Here is a 12,050-nt window from a genome sequence, read left to right as displayed (position 1 = left end):
ATTTCGACGGGGAGAAAGCGCGAGAGCGGCGGGAATGGCAGGGACGCACGGTGAATGGGACGTAGAGTTTACGTCCAGTCAAAACCGCAGCGCCACCTGCCCGCCGTAGAATCGTACTGCGGCGGTGCGCAGGTAGTTAATCTCCTGAGATCTCATCCTAGTCTTGTTCCCATTCCCTCTTGCTAGAGCTGTAGTATGCCAAAGATGTATAAATCTGCCCACAGGCATTCACCCCACCAGTCAGGTTGCACTCAGGAAGAAGGTAGCACTGCAGTGTAATATATATCTAACTCTCCCACCCTGCAGTCACTCTCGCAGACTGCACAGAAATGAGAAGTGCCTAAAATAACTTCCTCTTTTTGTGCCCGTTTATGCTCCTGTTTGTGTTACCAATGTGTCACATATTGTGAGAATCTCATTGCAATGCACAGCACCTCCAAGCATCACAAACATGCTACATGGACAGTATCTGATCTCCAAGGAAAAAAGCTGTCTGCAATTCATTCAACATACCGTAGATGCATTGCTAATTGTTATCTGGTAGAGTATTGTACCATGTTAGACATAAGTAAAAGCAAGAAGTTTTCAATCAGATTGATGCCATTTATTTAAACAGGATTGAAGTCTGATGAAGGCTGCACAGCTGAAAGCTTACTCCTATTCTATTATGTTAGCCAATAAATGGTATTGGCTGATTCAAAACTTCTTGCTATGCTAATTGTTCTCCAGTGCGTCTTGCTCTAGCTCCTTACTTTAAATATATGAATTAAAGAGAAAATCCAGTTCCAGTTTACTCTTACCAATATTTCATTTTAATTTTAACAGTCCTGTAAATTTGACTGCAGTCTTGATTTTCAAATGCTTTTTTTTTAAATAAATAATTGACTTAGGACAAGCTTCACCACAGTAATATCATTTTCTCATTGTCTCTGTATACCATTAGAATTAAGCCAAGGTGGCAACCAACGATACAATTTGCCAAACCATCATATACAAATGATTATTCGTATAAATGATCAGAAATGATCGTTTGGGAACACTAATGGACAAAAATCTCCTAACCAAAATGATCAGATTGACAGGATTGATATGAAAATCTGATCGATTTCATTCATCTGATCAGATTGGTTAGCAAAAAAAGTTTGCCTTCTTAAAACAGAAGGGCCCATATGCAATTAACTTTTTCTGCTGAGTTTTCTCCAAGGTAGTATTTTTAAACTTGTCAATAAATTGCATTTTAAATCACTAGCAAGCAAGAAAATACTCAAAAAGACTTTGATAGTACTTTTTCGCCTACTTTTTGGTACTTTTTCCATTGCAAAGTGCTGAAAACTTATTCTAAATCGAAGATGAAAAATTATCTTCTAGGTGAAAACTCGGGAGAAAAAGTTAATATGGGCCAAGGTGTCTGTAACTCGGATTGGATAGGAGATTTTTGTCCATTAGTGGTCCTAGACGATCATTTCCAATCGTTCATATGAATAATTGTTGGTAAATGATTGTTCTGCAAATGTTATCGTTAGTGGGCACCTTTAGACTAGGTACACAACTGGATAGTGTAGTTAATGCTTTTGCCTTTGATGAAGGATTTGAGCCTTTGACTAGGGTTTGAATCCTTTAAGTCAGTACGTACAGTAAGGAATCTTTGGGCAAGGCTCCCAAATGATCCTGGTTGCCCGTGGAGCATGCCCTTTAGTCTTGAAGTGCTTTGTGTCTGCCAGGAGAAAAGTTGAATTGACAACGTGTAAGGTTAAAGCATATCCGATGTACTGTGTCTGTCCACACTGTTTTGTATGCGTTGGTGGAGACCTGATTTGGGAGGAGTCCGGGACACCTATTCAATTCACTCTTTCTCCAAAGTTTTCGCCTAAGTGATATTTCTACTCCTTATAAATAAAATGCCCTTTCAGCCACCAACAAGCAAGAAAATACTCAGAATCATGTTGACAGCACTTTTTAACCTACTTTTTGGTACGTTCTCAATTGCACAGTGCTGGAGAGTTATTTTAAACAGAAGATTCAAAAATTATCTCCTAGGCGAAAACGTAAGAGAAAAAGTGAATTGAGTAAGGGACCTGGGAGTAGATTTTTGACATTTTTGTCATGTCTGTATTCAGTTAAAAACACCAGTGACATTGGATGTTGTCAGTCTCCCTACAGTGCTACATTGCATCTATAGACTTTCGTAGTGTATATGGTATCTCGAAAGGTCATGCAAGACGGGACTTTACATTCCGCTACCACAACAGAGACAATTGATACATTGAAAATGGCTGTAGTGTAGACAAATGAAATCCATCTACTTTTCCATTTGTCCACTTTTTTCAGTATTGAAAACAGTCCATTTAATGTGTAGTGTGATCCTATTCCTAGCATTATGGCCCTTCATTGGCACCACCATGTCTTTTGGAGAAATACTTTCTGTGAGCTGGAAACTTTCTGAGAGCTGGGAAGTAGCACTGGAAATGATATATTTCAGAGTAAGACTCTTTGCTATGATATTTTCTTTAAAAAAAATCTCATAGCTTATATTGTTATCATTTATTAAATCTCTAAATTAAAGGACTTACGATGCGAACAGAAAAAAAAAAGTCAGATAAGGCGACCCAGGGGAGGGTAGGGGCCTGCCATAGAGAGTGGATTTAGATAACAGAGCGCCAGACAGTAATAAGGAAGGTGCTGAAGGTCTGCAATGAGCAATCCATTAGCAATGAGGTACATAACTTTTTTTTCTGTTCGCATCGTAAGTCCTTTTAAGTAATTGTTTCTAACTTCTTTTAACATCTTGATTAACCGGCGCAGGTAATGGAAATCTTCCGACACTGTGGTTGCTGCAGCACTCAGCTGTCTAATGACAGCTGAGCTCCGTGCCCTGGTCAGAAGCCAATTTAATTGGCTTCTGAGCCTGTGAACGCTACAAGCCAATCACAGTGATCACAGCAGTAATAGGGAAAAATCGCTCTGATCCTTAAATAAATCTATAAGGAAAAAAGGGCCCCTAGGTGGTACTTAGCTCATAAGGAGGAAGGTTCTGGATACCAAAGAGGCTTCTCCCATCCTCCCCAGCAGAGGGGAACCAGCACTGGGACCCCCCAACGATCTCCTTTTCGGGGCTTGTCGAGGTACATTCATGCGCAGTAACCTAATCAGGTAAGCTCGGTCGCGCAGGCAGGAACCCCGAGTGGAGAGCCCCTACTGCACCTGCACAGTAGTGCAGATGTAAATATTGTGGTCAGCTTCTGCTCCAGGCTGCCTGCACTGGAATGGGCTGGTGGAAGGAGACATGGAAAACTCATTAGGATCCAGAGGATTACCCCTCCCGAGGTAAGTACCACACAGGGGCAACTTTTTCCCTTACAGGTTTACTTTAAGGGGCCATAGCTACATTGTTCCAACAGAGTTAAAAAAAATCTAAAAACATTTGATATTTTTCCTGAATGGCAACAGTTTATTCCGTTTCTAAGAAAACCGTAGATGATTTGACATACAGCAAAAGTCATTATACTCAGTATTTGCAGTTTCTAAAAGCAACATAATGTTAATGCGGCTAAATGTATTTCCAAGCTACCGTAGTTATTACGGCCAGTTGTATGCTCCAACTTATATTAAAATGTTAAGTACTGATACCATTGCAAAGGCCAGTGGAGCAGTTGAATACATCCTATCTATACCAGTTATATTCTTTAGCTGGTTCAATCTCTCTCTGTCTCTTTTTCTCTCTCTCGATAAAACTATGTGAATTGTCTATTTACCTATATGAGATCTAAAAATACTCACTGTGATGAGCAATTCACAAAGAAGGGAGCTGAGCTGATCCTAGTCATTCAGTTATATTTATAGCCAAATCTCCCACCTGCATTGCCTAGCTTACATCAAGCCAGTGCTGACCTCCTGCTTCCAAATCACATGATCACAAGCTGTCAACACAAACAACAATGCAATTAAAGTCCCTCTAGAGCATCAGCGATGCCAAAGCCGATACCCGTGGCTTTCAGTTCTTTCCAAGCACTTCTTGTAATTCAGATTCCTATCTTTCATCTTTCCGGATGCACAGAGATAAAACACACTCTAGGATGATAGAAAACACAATGTTTGAAGTGTGATTTTGGTCAAAAGACCTAAAGCACAATATGCTATTTATTATTATGTTATTATTCTAACTCCATTCAGCATCACAGTATGGATATCTACAGAGCTCCAGCGGTGGGGTCTGCACAAGTCAACCTAGGATCCACATTGTGTGCTGTGACCAGTGCAATGTTCTATTAGTCGGCTGCTGTTCAAGCTACAATATATGAAATGTCAAAAACTGATGATCAGGGAGCTGAGAAGTGTCACTGAAACTTGGAAATCAGATTAAATGTATTATGCTTATCTCTGAATCCCATTGTCATAAACACTGCCATAAACTAAAAGCAGCAGATAGGGGAGGATACAAACATAGAAATGGAAAAACACACTTAAAAAGACCAGTTGTTCACATCATTCAAATATAAAGTTAAAATCTTCAAAGAGAGTAGATTATATTGTACGGTTACAGTTTCTTGCAGTCTGCATAGAGCATGGACATGATAAATGCAGTATAAGCTATTGCCTAGATATCAATAGGGTGAATTAAAGAGGACCTATATTAGATATAACTTAATGAATAAAACGGTTTATTTTTCCTTATTTATTTATAAACTATTAAGTCAATGTCAGCTCACTGTAAAATCCTACCTCGCTTGCATATAAATTCTTAAATTCCTCAGTGATGCCAGCACCTTTACTGTTGGCAAGGTGAATCAATTGTGTGCTGTGTGGTGCGGCCCTGCAGCTTGGCCTCAAAGCTGCAGTGGCCTATTTAACTACAAATGGCCTGGTCTTTAGTGGGGGTTAACGCTGCAGTCCTCAAGTGGTTAACCTTGCCAGGTGTAGATGCAGGTGGACAGAAAAGCGTATTTGTCATTAGAGATTGCCCGAACTGTTCGCCAAATAACGCATGTTCGCGTCCGCAGGCGAATACATGGTGTGTTCGACCCACCCCCATATACATCATCATGGAGCCAAATTTGACCCCTTACCTCACAGTCAGCAGACACATGGCAGCCAATCATCATACCCTCCCTCCTGGACCCCCCCCCCGCCTGCCCCCTATAAAAAAGCTAGCACGGCAGCCATCTTATGCTCATTCTGAGGCTGTTGTGTGAGTGAGAGCAGGGAGAGAGCTGCTGGAGATAGGGACAGCGTTAGCTAGGCCTGTGTTCTTGGTCCTCATTGACTTACTTGCTGTGAAAGCATCCCAAATAGCCTTTTTGAGGGCTGGTACATCAGTCGGCTGTTTTTTTTATTTATTTATTTTTTAAATTGCATTTCTGTGTGTAATGCAGTGATGAGCGAAAATGCAAAAATTCTTTTAGATGAATTTTCGCCTAATTTCGTTTCGACAGGCGAATTTTTGATCGAATATTTTCACGTTAATTTTTGCATAATGCCTGTTATTTTCGCGTTAAATTCGTAGTTCATCGGGTACGTATTTCCGCGTAGTCGTAGTACCGCTATGCGAAGGTTCGCCACGCATACATTAGCGGATTATTGCGGACATTTTTCTGCATAAGGGCTTAAGCGTCCGCATACAGCGACGGTTTTTGCAGATTATTGAAGATTATTGCAGACATTTTTCCGCATAAGGGCATAAGCGTACGCATACAGCAAAGTTTCTTCAATTTTCGATGCTGGTCGAAAACGTGAATATTTCTGAAGATTTTCTCGAAAATTCACCGAAATCGAAAACGGGATTTTCAATGCCAAAATGACTTGGGCGAAAATTCGCAACCAACTTGGTTGTCTCTCAGTATGTTACATTGTGCCATCATGCTCATACACCATCAGCCTCTGCGTGTCCATCTCCATGGTAACGCAGCTACGGCTGTGTTTTTTCCATACAGGGAGACGGAAGGCCAGCCGATTGGTGGGCTACACCCACGTGACCGGCTGGCTTCAGGCAGTGACGTTGTCCTGCTGTTTGGGAGGCGTACGTACTTCCGCGTACGCCTCCACTCCGTCTCCCTGGCAACGCTCTGACGTTGCTTTTCCGCCCACGTTCGCATAGTTCCCCATCTGGTCCGTGACTTCGATGGGTGTGGTTATCGGCTCTGACGTCGGGAGAGGCTGTTCCATCATGGCGTATGGAGACTTGATGGCATAATGGTGGTGAGTGTAGCGATGTCCATTGGTCAGCTATATTTAGATGAGGTTTCCTATCAGGTCCGCTGGTGCTGTAGCGGACAGGGATTGGTCTCTTAGATTCATGAGACTTCTGATTGGTTAGTTTGAAAAAATTATGTACTATATAAGTAACATGTGAAGTAATGCATTTTGAGACTGTCAAGGCTTGAGAAAGGGGCACTACATCGCTCCGAAACGTCGCACTTTGTATACTATGACGGTCTGTCAATAAAGTAAAAGAGCATATTGGATGGTGCCGGCTGTTCCTTTTGTTCTCTATGTTATCAAAAACATTCTTAAGCTATGTACACCGTCTAGATTTTCATCACCAACATTCATCATTCATGATCACTTTGGCTGAAAATCTAGTGTACAGGTGGCCTCTCATTTCATTGACAAAAACAATAACACATCCTTACATTCATGTCATTCACATGTCATACTTTATGATTACAAAAATGCAACCAGTGGAAATGCAACTAGTGGCTTATAATAAATAATCTGAATATTGTGAAAATGATTTACATGATTTGCATGTTCAGCAGTGATGCAGTGGGAGACATCTCAGAACTCACTCCAACCTTAATTGAAAATACTTTATGTTTTAGGAAGGCAAACTTTTGTTTTCCATAGCATTTTAGCTAGAAGGCTTTTTGGTCCATTGTAACCCCTTACACACTCCTAGGAGTTCTGGTTCACCATGAGCTTGCTGCGTACTTTGTAGCTCTAAGGGCTTGATTCACTAAACCGTGATAACTGATTCCGCACAAAAAAACGTTACACGCGTTATAACGCACACAAAACGCTAGCGCGACCGTGATATCAGTTATCATGGTTTAGTGAATCATGGATTGGTGATGTAAGCGGAAGTGAAGGCAGAGAGGCTACGGCAATGTGCACGGACCACCCAGCGGCTGTTAGCGCGGCGGATTTACCGATGTTAAGTGCGATAATCACTCGGTAAGCCGCAGCAGCAGCCTACACACTCCCCGCATATCCCCTGATTAGAGAGCCAGGGAAGGGAAGCAGAGGAGGATGGGGGGCGGGCGGAAACAATGTATGGAGGGTCGCGGCAGTCTCAGGGGACACACACTGTGCTGTTAGCGCGGCGGATTTACCGATGTTCAGCGGGATAATCACTCGGTAAGCCGCAGCAGCCTACACACTCCCCGCATATCCCCACATTAGAGAGCCAGGGAAGGGAGGCAGAGGAGGGGCAGAGGAGGACGGGGGCGGCCGGAAACAATGTATGGAGGGTCGTGGCAGCCTCAGGGGACACACACTGTGCATTACCAGCATGCACGCCACACACAAGCTTTAGGCAGACAGGTTGTCACAGGGGACAGATAAGTACAGGGTGCACAAGAACACCGGGCATTTTAGAGGAGGGGGGCACTTTGGAGCACCCAGGGGGGGGGGCACTTTGGAAGACCCAGGGGGCACTTTGGATCACTCAGGGGGGCACTTCGGAGGACCCGGGGGGCACTTTTGGAGTTTGGATCACCCAGGGGGGCACTTTGGAGGACCCGGGGGGCACTTTGAAAGACACAAGGGGCACTTTGGAGGACCCGAGGGGCACTTTGGAGGACCCGAGGGGCACTTTGGAGGACCCGAGGGGCACTTTGGAGGACCCACGGGGCACTTTGGAGGACCCAGGGGGGCACTTTGGATCACCCAGGGGATGGCACTTTGGAGGACACAGGGGACACTTTAGAGGACACAGGGGGCACCTAAGAGGACATAAGGGGCATTTAAGAGGACACAAGGAGCATGGATGAGGATACAGGGGGACAGAGGACCACACAGGGACAGTGGAGATCAAAAAAGAGGCACTACAGGTACAAAGGGGACACATAAATTGGGGAGGGGAGAATATCCACAAGATGCCCCTGTACCATGGATGCCCCAGGTTTAGTAATTTTTTCCCTGTTTTTAGTCTTCTAAACCTAGGTGCGTCTTATGGTCCGGAGCGTCTTATGGTCCGAAAAATAGGGTAATCATTTCATATAAGATTTACATGGTGAATGTGCCTCCTGTGCCTATACTGTAGACACGTAATTTGTTTATATTTTCTGTAGCCTACATGCAGACTCATGTGACATTCATATTACCCAACACTCACTTCTGCTAAAAAGGGGACCTTGCTCAAAACTTCAGATCAGACCACAGTAGGATATAGTTCCATTTCTTGTATATTATGTATTTTGGCCCTTATGTATGTTCATATGTATAGTATATTGTCCTCTTTGTGAACACCTCCAGGGCAATCCATTTTCTACTGGTGCATCATGGGAAATATAGGATATATACTGTACATGTATATGTTTGGAATAGGAGGCTTATGTATTCACATTTGCTTTTAACATCAAAGTTTATAATCAATAAGTGTATTTTAACTTAAGATTTGTTGTATAATTATTTTATTGGTATAAAGCTTTAAGCTTTAATAAATGGATTAGTTGCCTGGGAGAGGGTTATTAGTTGCCCAGGGGGGAGGGTTCTGTGTGAGAGTAGGAAGAGGCTAGGTCATAGTGAAATACTGGAAAATATTTGATGTAAATCAGGTTGTAGAATATTGGTAAATTAACCGATAGTCTACTTCCACAAATAAATTGTTATTTACCAGGGGGGGTTAACTTAGACTAGCGCGCAACTTTTTCAAATGTATGCAAATGGATTAATTGTTTTGTGATGTTTATATATATTTTTTCTTTATTCTCTTACTGTACACACTGAACACCTGATTTCACCTGGTCCTCCCATTCCTCTCTCTCCCTCCTTTCCTTTCCAAACCCATAAAGGTTGCTATGGATACAGAGTAAGAGTCAAAACCCCATGGTGAAGCAAGAAATGCCCGTATTACTCATTTCTGTTGTCAGAGTTTAACAACTTACTTTAAATTTGCAATGTTTAATAAAATATGTACTCACATTTGTTGGCTGAATATTTGTACCCTGATTCATGAGTGTGCCTTGCTGCACTATTTATGTCAATGCAATCTGCTAGACAGGATACACAAAACTCAATCTTCCAAATTTTCTGTATTCTGAATGCAGTTCCTAATGATGTGAGACACTCACAGTGCTCCTGCTCATTGTCTCCCAAGCCTTCTCCTTTTCCCTTAGATAATTATAAGCAGTAGAAGCAGGCAAAGCTTGGGAAGTGGGGAGTAACATTTTTATTTATTATAGAAGCACTTTTTAAATCAAAATAGTAATTACATTTATTAATACTGACATTTTCTGCTTAAACTTCAAGCCCACTAATTTAATTTATTAGATTTTTAGTCTTTTTGTGTTAATGCAATAATGTCTTAAGGTTATCATACCCTGCACAATATTTTTGGGATCTGAAATCTGATTAAAAACAAGTGTTACAACTGGTAAAGTATTTGCTACTTCGCAATAAATTTCTGATCAGGTATATATCACGTTTTTGCCTCACTGCATAGTATATGGCTAGAATTACCTCATAAACAACTATGCAGGACCCTGTCTCCTGCTGCTAAGGCTGTGTTTAGAACCAAGACCCATGTACTGGAAAAAACTTTTCAGGCTCACACACTTGTATGCTGGACTGGTAGTCCAGTCATTCTCTCTGGCTCCTGCATGCGCTACACACAGAGTTCCCATCCTCTCCTCTCCACTCTGACACTGGGAGGAGGGGCTGAGCAGCAGAGCACTTCTGTACATGATACTCTCACCCACTCTGGAGCAGTAGCGTAGTTAGAGCACTGGCGCACGGAGGGGGGTGTTCCGGGTGTCTGGAATACCCCCTGCACCGAGACCGGAAGTGGGGTGTGTGCGGCAAGGGTCTCATGAGCAGGCCTTATGCTGCGGGGGGCCTCGCTTGCTGCTGGCGGGTGGCGGCGGGCATACGGGCCTCACGCTGCGGGGAGAGAGAAAAATTCCACTTACAGTGCCTGGATCCTGCGCAGCCTCTATGTACTTCCTGTCCCGGCCGCCGGCGTCTGTCGCTATGGTAACAGTGCCCCCTGTGATGACGTACCGCATGTCATCACAGGGGGAGCTCTTACCGATGCGACGCGCGCCGGGAGAGGCTGAAGATAGAAGCTGCGTGCAGGATTAAGGAAGGTAAGTGGAAACTCCTCTCTCTCCGCAGCTCTCCCCGCTCCCCCCGCCTAACTAACTTATACTGGGGCATATACCTATCTAATCTATACTGGGGGACATATACCTATCTAACTTATACTGGGGACATATACCTATGTAACCTATACTGGGGGCAACTATATGGGCTACCTATACTGGGAGGGGAACCTATAGCTGGCTACCTATACTGCGGGCACCTATACCTGTCTCCACATTAGGGGCGCATTTTACGCCCCCACCCTGGGTGCAATTTAGCCTAGAAACTGCTAGTATTTGGCTCCACCCACACCATGTTTTGGCCACGCCCACACGCGGCTTTCAGGAATCCCCCCCCCCCCTTGGAAATCCTGGATTTGCCCCTGTAGAGATCATGGGGCTCCATAGCAAAACTTTCATGGGACCCTCATATGTCTTAAGCAATGCCACCTGCCCCTACCCTACGGATCTGAGTGAATCAGCAATTTACATTCTCATGCAATTAACATTGCATATAGTTCATGGGCCCTGAGACAAAGTCATAGTGTGGAGGAACACAAGAAAGTTAATAGTGAATACATTAACTACCACCTGGTCCCCCTCTGCTCCAGGGTGCCATAGCAGCTGCCCCCTGCTCCGAAGTAAGTGACCATCTTTCTTTCTCTCTCTCCCTCTCTATCCCTCTTTCCTTCTTCCTTCCCTGAAGCTTGTTATTTTAGAAACTGAAGCTGCTGTCTTGTGGGGGCTTGGAGATAACAGCAATAAGCTTTATCATTAGGATTAGATAACAGGCCAGAGCATTGCTTCCCTGGGTGAAAAGGAGATCACACAGGAGGAAGTACCTTTGTGAATTGAGCCCAATGTCAGGTCTGTGATGATGCTGCCTTCTATGTCACCAGCACCCATCCCTCTCTCCTTTTCTCTTCCATCTCTCATCCAGAATCTTTCCATTCCTCAAGTAGTAAGGATAAATGTAGAAGTGCTTCCCCATATATGTTGAAAATGATGCTGCAGCCAAGATGAACTATTCCACAAATAGACAAGAAATATATTCCAAGAAACTCAGCGCTAGCCACAACAAGCTATTCTTCTCTATGCAGTATAAACATACCTCCCAACTTTATTAGATAAGAAAGAGGGACACTTTAAGACACCCCCCGACACCCCCCTAATTATGCCCCGCCACACCCTTTTACCAGAAAGAATTCAGAAGCAAAAGTCAATGTTTTTAGATTCAGACCACACTAATCCTGTCTATTATCATTAGCAGAGCAGTGCTTTTCATCCCTGCTAGATTTGGGCGCAGCCGGCGCCTCCATAGACTACAATAGAAATCACTCCTATTGCAGCGCTCAGTGAGTAACGTCGGAGCCGTCAGCAGACGGAGCCGAGGTTGCTTAAAAACATAATAATTCGGCCTCCAGCAATCGCTGGAAGCCGAATTATTTCATTCCCCCACTATCCATGGCGGCCTGGAGGGGGAATAGTAATTAAATCGGCCCGGACTTGTGCAGAAGCAGGATCAGCCATATACCACAGTATCCTGCGCCCAAGTCTACCGGCGCCGATTTCAAATGTACTCTATCATTAGTTCTCCTTCATTTTAACATTTAAAATAAGAAATATATCAATTTAAATGAAACAAATAACATTTAGACTACAGTATATATTAATCACTCATGCCATCTGCGGCAGTATATCTACACCCAGCAGGACTTCAGTCCTTGCATAGGGGCATAGATATGCATCTGCCGC

The 12,050-nt window shown here is 43.5% G+C and overlaps 1 protein-coding gene across 3 annotated transcripts in view; it reads right to left on the bottom strand.

Moving 5' to 3' along the window:
• PTPRC (protein tyrosine phosphatase receptor type C) overlaps positions 1–12,050 on the bottom strand; it is a 414,848-nt gene that overhangs the window by 350,867 nt on the left and 51,931 nt on the right. Inside the window, exon 1 of one of the 3 annotated variants that reach the window (XM_068240079.1) lies at positions 8,932–8,954. The exons of the other annotated variants lie outside the window; for them this stretch is intronic. The gene's annotated coding sequence lies outside the window, so the exon portion shown is untranslated. Of the gene's footprint in view, positions 1–8,931; positions 8,955–12,050 lie in introns of those variants that run through there. 3 annotated transcript variants of the gene reach the window in all.

The sequence above is a fragment of the Hyperolius riggenbachi genome, chromosome 6 (genome assembly GCF_040937935.1).
Source record: "Hyperolius riggenbachi isolate aHypRig1 chromosome 6, aHypRig1.pri, whole genome shotgun sequence".
Classification (NCBI taxonomy): Eukaryota; Metazoa; Chordata; class Amphibia; order Anura; family Hyperoliidae; genus Hyperolius; species Hyperolius riggenbachi.
The sequence above is the reverse complement of the archived record's forward strand: the minus strand, read 5'-3'. Positions and strand labels throughout refer to the sequence as shown.